Source organism: Callithrix jacchus, chromosome 2, assembly GCF_049354715.1.
Source record: "Callithrix jacchus isolate 240 chromosome 2, calJac240_pri, whole genome shotgun sequence".
In the NCBI taxonomy this organism is placed as follows: domain Eukaryota; kingdom Metazoa; phylum Chordata; class Mammalia; order Primates; family Cebidae; genus Callithrix; species Callithrix jacchus.
The window spans coordinates 43,874,581-43,881,064 of record NC_133503.1 but is presented as its reverse complement, the minus strand read 5'-3'; positions in this window follow the sequence as shown (position 1 = coordinate 43,881,064).

Genomic DNA, 6,484 nt, shown 5'->3' with positions numbered 1-6,484 from the left:
TTTGGGGTGGAGAGTTCTGTAAATGTCTATCAGGTTTGCTTGCTCCAGGTCTGAGTTCAAGCCCTGGATATTCTTGTTGATTTTCTGTCTGGTTGATCTGTCTAATATTGACAGTGGAGTGTTAAAATCTCCCACTATTATTTTGTGGGAGTCTAAGTCTCTTTGTAAGTCATTAAGAACTTGCCTTATGTATCTGGGTGCTCCTGCATTGGGTCCATATATGTTTAGGATCGTTAGCTCTTCCTGTTGTATCGATCCTTTTACCATTATGTAATGGCCTTCTTTGTCTCTTTTGATCTTTGTTGCTTTAAAGTCTATTTTATCAGAGATGAGAATTGCAACTCCTGCTTTTTTTTGCTCTCCATTTGCTTGGTAAATCTTCCTCCATCCCTTTATTTTGAGCCTTTGTGTATCCTTGCCTGTGAGATGGGTTTCCTGGATACAGCACCCTGATGGGTTTTGGTTTTTTATCCAATTTGCCAGTCTGTGTCTTTTGATTGGTGCATTTAGCCCATTTACATTTAGGGTTAATATTGTTATGTGTGAATATTGTACTGCCATTTTGATGGTAGCTGGCTGTTTTACCCATTAGTTGATGTAGATTCTTCATTATGTTGATGCTCTTTAGCATTTAGTGTGATTTTGGAATGGCTGGTACTGGTTGTTCCTTTCTATGTGTAGTGCCTCTTTCAGGAGCTCTTGTAAAGCAGGACTTGTGGTGACAAAATCTCTGAGTACTTGCTTGTTCGCAAAGGATTTTATTTTTCCTTCACTTCTGAAGCTTAGTTTGGCTGGATATGAAATTCTGGGTTGAAAGTTCTTTTCTTTAAGGATGTTGAATACTGGCCCCCATTCTCTTCTGGCTTGTAGAGTTTCTGCCAGGAGATCTGCTGTAAGTCTGATGGGCTTCCCTTTTTGGGTGACCTGACCTTTCTCTCTGGCTGCCCTTAGTATTTTCTCCTTTATTTCAACCCTGGTGAATCTGACGAGTATGTGCCTTGGGGTTGCTCTTCTTGAGGAATATCTTTGTGGTGTTCTCTGTATTTCCTGCATTTGAGTGTTGGCCTGCCTTGCTAGGTGGGGAAATTTTTCCTGGATAATATCCTGAAGAGTGTTTTCCAGCTTGGATTCATTCTCTTCATCACATTCTGGTACACCTATCAAATGTAGGTTAGGTCTCTTCACATAGTCCCACATTTCCTGGAGACTTTGTTCATTCCCTTTTGCACTTTTTTCTCTAATCTTGGTTTCTCGTTTTATTTCATTGAGTTGATCTTCGACTTCTGATATTCTTTCTTCTGCTTGGTCAATTCGGCTGTTGAAATTTGTGCATGCTTCACGAAGTTCTAGTGTTGTGTTTTTCAGCTCTTTCAATTCATTCATATTCCTTTCTAAGTTATCCATTCTTGTTATCATTTCCTTGAATCTTTTTTCAAATCTTTTTTCAAGGTTCTTAGTTTCTTTGCATTGATTTAAAACATGTTCTTTTAGCTCACAAAAGTTTCTCATTATCCACCTTCTGAAGTCTGATTCTGTTATTTCGTCATAGTCTTTCTCCGTTCAGCTTTGTTTTCTTGCTGGTGAGGAGTTTTGGTCCTTTCTAGGAGGCGAGGTGTTCTGGTTTCTGGTGTTTTCCTCCTTTTTATGCTGGTTTATTCCCATCTTTGTGGATTTATCCACCTGTCATCTGAGTAGTTGCTGACTTTTCAATTGGGTCTCTGAGTGGGCGCCCAGATTGTTGATGACGAAGTATTTCTGTTACTTGGTTTTCCTTCTAACAGTCTAGCCCCATCACTGTACAACTGCTGAGGTCCACTCCAGGCCCTGCTTGTCTGGGGTGCACCTATAGCGGCTGCAGAACAGTGAGGGATGCTGACAGTTTCTTTTTCTGCTATCTTTGTCCCAGAATGATGCCCACCAAATGTCAGTCTTCTGGATATAGAGGGGTCAGGGAGTTGCTTGCGGAGACACTCCGTACTTTATAGGAGCTCAAGTGCTGAGCTGTGAGCTCTGTTGTTCATTCAGGGCTGTTAGGCTGCTACGTTTAATTCTGCTGCAGCAGAACTCATTTAAAAAACCCTTTTTTTCTCAGATGCTCTGTCTCGGGGGGTTGGAGATTTCTTTAGGAATGTTCGTTGCGCTGTCCTGCCCAGCGAGAAGGCAGTCTAGTCACTTTTTTTCTTGCCGAGGCTCTGCCCTGCTGGTGTTAGGTCCGCCCTGTTGCTGCAGGTTCTGCCCTGCTGCTGTGGTCTCCATTCTGCTGCCACGGGCTACGCCCTGCCGCAGAGTCTCTCTGTTGTGGTGGGTTGCCTTGGCAATGGCAGGCTACATCAGCAATGGGAATGTACCTCAGTAGGGGAGGGATTCCTCGGTAATGGTGGACACCCCTCCCCCACTGTGCTGCACTGTCCTGGGTTCAGCTCTGCCCGCAGTGAATCTCTTCACCCCGAGCGTTTGGAATCGCCATTTTGTTTGTCCCACTGCACTGGCCCAAACGCCGTTTTCCTGGAATCTCCTGGCCTGGCTCACTGTCCACGTCCCATTCAATCAGATGGATATGCCAATCTGCCCTCTCAAGTCTCAGATTGCCGGTTCAACAGGGTACCCGGACCAGTGCGCTTTGTGCGGAGCGCTGTGGAGTGCCGCTGCACTGCGGCGCCGGCCGGTGTCTGCACCAGCCAAAACCACTGTGCTGGCGTCCCGCGTCTCTCGTATATCTGGGAATATCCCCGTTCTGTGGGCAACAAAGATCCATCTGGAAATGCGGCCCTGACGCACCCTCCACGCGTTCATCGAGAGCTTCAATCCTGGGTTGTTCTCACCGTGCCATCTTGAGTCGGTCCTCCGCTGCATGTATTTTCTTTGTCTTTTGTTTACTCAGGGAGATTAGGCCCATCTCTGCAGTCATGGCTGCCCTTCCCCAGCTGAGCTTAATCATTCTGGATTGAGCTCGAACTGATGTGCTGGCTGCAAAACTCTCAAGCAAAAGGGCTTCAGTTTGCTGGACTTTGTGGGGTAAGGACCCACCTAGCTGTATCACTTGATTCCCTGCTTTCAGTTACCCTTCTTTCTGGTGGGGTGGATAGCTCTGTCCTGCAGGCTTTCTTGGTGTTAGCCAATACTTCCATTTAGATCTGTTGTGACAACCCCTGTCACTGGCCAGAGTTGCTGCTCAGATCTGTTCAGGTAACTCACGGGTGCTTTTGTGCCCAGCAAAGATCTCCTGTTCTGTGGGTTGTAGAGGGCCTGGGTGAAGCACAGTATCTGAACCAGAATCCCAGAGGGAGAGAGCCCCTGATCATTGGTCAGTTGCACACACTTTCTGGGTGGAGCAGTACCCACCCTGCCTCAATTTACCCTCTTTGGGTTATACCCACTGTCCAACCAGACCCATTAAAATGAACCTGGTACCTCCTTTGGAACTGTGGAGATAACTCAGCTTCTGTGTCTCTCTCACTGGGAACTGCATTCTGGAGCTGTTTCTATTCAGGCATCTTGCAGCCCTCCTACTGCGTCAACTTCTTAAGCAGGAGTGGCTTTGATGCTCGATTTTCCAACCCCCATGTAATCAACGCCACCTCATTTTTTACCACCAGAGAGTGAGATTGATTGTAGTTGAGCCACTGATGTTGAGGAAACTCATATTGTGGGCTCCACAGACTATCCTCTAGACAACAAGTAAGAAGAAAATTTTTCCCAGAGGAAGAGTACAGAAATGATAAACTTGACCCAGTAAGAATTATGGGAGATTTCAGAGGAGGAGTAATTCCGGGTACAATCTGGTGTTGGCCACTTGGGTTAGCCTTTTACTTCTCCAATCTCAGGACATGTGAATCTCTCACTTGGTCAATGGATCCCAGGCACATCTCTAAAATATATCAAGTTTTTTCTTCACTCAAAGCTTCTATAACTTACTGCTTCTTTCCCCTGGAACCTTTTTTCTACATGATCCTCTTAAGACTAATTCTTGAGGTTTAGGGTGGAGTTGAAATGTTCCCTCTTGAGGAAGGATTTCCTTCCTTCACCATCTAAAAAGCCATGCTCCTCTCACTCATCCTTCTCTCTATCACATTTATATGTTTTGTTTTCTTATTGGTTTCATTATTCTCTGAAATGACCTAGTTTACTCTTTTATTTGCTTACTATTTGTCTCTTCCACTTGGCTGCAAGCTCCACATGAATAGGAACATTGTTTGTTGCTATGTCCCCATCACCTAGAACAGGGCCAGGTGCATAGTAGAAACATAGTGAGTATATATTGAATTAATTAATAAACTAGGAGTCCTGTGGATCACAACTCCAAAATGGCCCATGTCTTAACCTCTCATGTCTCCCCTGAAAGCAGAGACTGGGGGAAAACTGGTATGCAGAGGGTTTAGGGATGTGATCCTAGAAAGCAGGCATGAGAGGCAGGAGTGAAAACAGGGGAGATGGGGGAAGACTTAGAAAAGGTGTTACTGATTTAGCCACTGCAACAATCAACTGGTAATTGACTGAAAGAGTTTCTGAGGAACTGGATAAAATAAACCTCAGAAATGTTCATCTAAAAGAGGAAGGGAAAATGACGATACATTGGCAAGTATGATCCATTCTTTGGCCAGCAGTTGCCCCAAGGGACATGAACTCTTCCGTATTTTGCATGACACATGAGTGCGTGCCCAGTGGTTCTCTGAGGGATCCCAGGGACTAGAAGGTGGGAAGTACAGACTGAGATGAAGCACTGTCAGGTGACACTGTTTTAAGCTGGTTGAAGCTTGCCTTGGCCTGGTCCCTGCCATGGCTGGAGAAAAGATGAGGCCAAAGGGATTTAAGTAATGCACAGGTGGTATCCAAAGTTCATTTCAAACTCTAGCCCCTTTGAGAAGTAATCATTAAATTATTTCTCCAGCCATCACTTGACACTATTGCATGCATTCTTGCTCACCTGAAGGGATCAGGCATCATATGTCCTCAGGTTCATTCCCTAATATACTTGCTCCACACCTCCATTTGGTGGTTTTCAGATAGTCTTGATGCTTTGGCTCCCACAGAGCATGGAAACTCAGTTTTCTCTTTTCTGACCATTTTAACCAATGCAAACACTATTAATAACTTTGGACCTACTATTTCTTGGCATCTGGCACCAGAATCCAGGCTCATGATTTCCTAAAGTCTTTCAAAAAGTGCAGGTGGGTGTCTTCTTGTCTCTCTCTCTCTCTTCCTATCTTCTCTCCCAGGGTCCCTGTAGAGCTTTGTAGATGACTAGTTATCACGCAGAGCAGAATGATGTATTTTGCAGAGGAGTTTACAGAAGCATTGTCAAAACGTGTTCTTTCTACAATCTGGAAGAAAATTGCAAAGATGCAAGATGCAATATATTTTTGACACTGCAGTTTGCTGAGTAAAGTTTTTTTAAAATTCTCCCCTACCTAGACACATGATAAATTAGATAACTTATTTCTTCTAGTCCCTCAGTGTACAATATGATAACCATTCCTTGACAGCAAGCAACATGCTATTTTTTTTTTTTTTTGGAGTGTGTTTTGTCAAAATATGTTTCCCTGGGAGATTCTCCTCAGTCTCAGATTTTTATTTTTAGGGTATTTTTTACTGATATCCCTAATTCTACCTGAAATGTTTGAAGTCATCTGTGGGCCTTCAGAACATGTAGAGGGAAATGGATGCTTTATAGATCTTAGAAACCTGCGGACCTGAGATCCAGTAATATCCCCCATTCTCCACTCAGTAACTCCCATTATAGTCTGCCTTTCAGGATAGGATCTGACTCATTCATCTGGAGGATGCTCTGGGCTTGGTGATAGGTATTAAGAATAGCAGTGGACTATCATTGCAGTTGCTCCCCAGTGCCCTCAGTATAACATCCAGACATTTTTCTGTGTTTAAGTTCTTTCATTTGTAACCTTTATTTACTTATGTAGCCTTAACTTTTCTTGTTACTCACTTTGCACTCTGACCTTTAGCTGGACCATGTGGATTTTTTCAAACTTCCCATGTTCTCTCTTTTCAGCATTTTCTTCTGCTCCTCTTCACCTCAGTAATTAGTCTTCATCCTCCACCCGTGTTGTTGAGTCTCCAATTTTAGTTCTCCTATTGTGTCTTGCTTCCATAGGTTTTATTCTTTCTTTGTTTCAAAACAGAATCTCAGGGAACTTGACCTTAAGGGAAATATTTTAATCATTTGCTTAGAAATTAGGGTCAAGTATAAAAGAAGCCCCTAGTGTTTCATCTATTATATAAGGTTTAAGTAATAGATGTCTCATATTTAGTTCAAGGGTTGGCAAATTTTTACTACAAAGAATCAGAGAGTAAATATTTTAGACTTTATAGTACCAATACTATCTCTGTCACATTATCTTTTTTTTCCACAACCTGAAAAATGTAAATATCATTCTTACCTTTTAGGCTTTGGAACACATTTGGTTCACAGGTAAACTACAGCTTTAAAGCGAAGAGTTAGTCCCCTAACTGTTGGGACTCTAGCTAC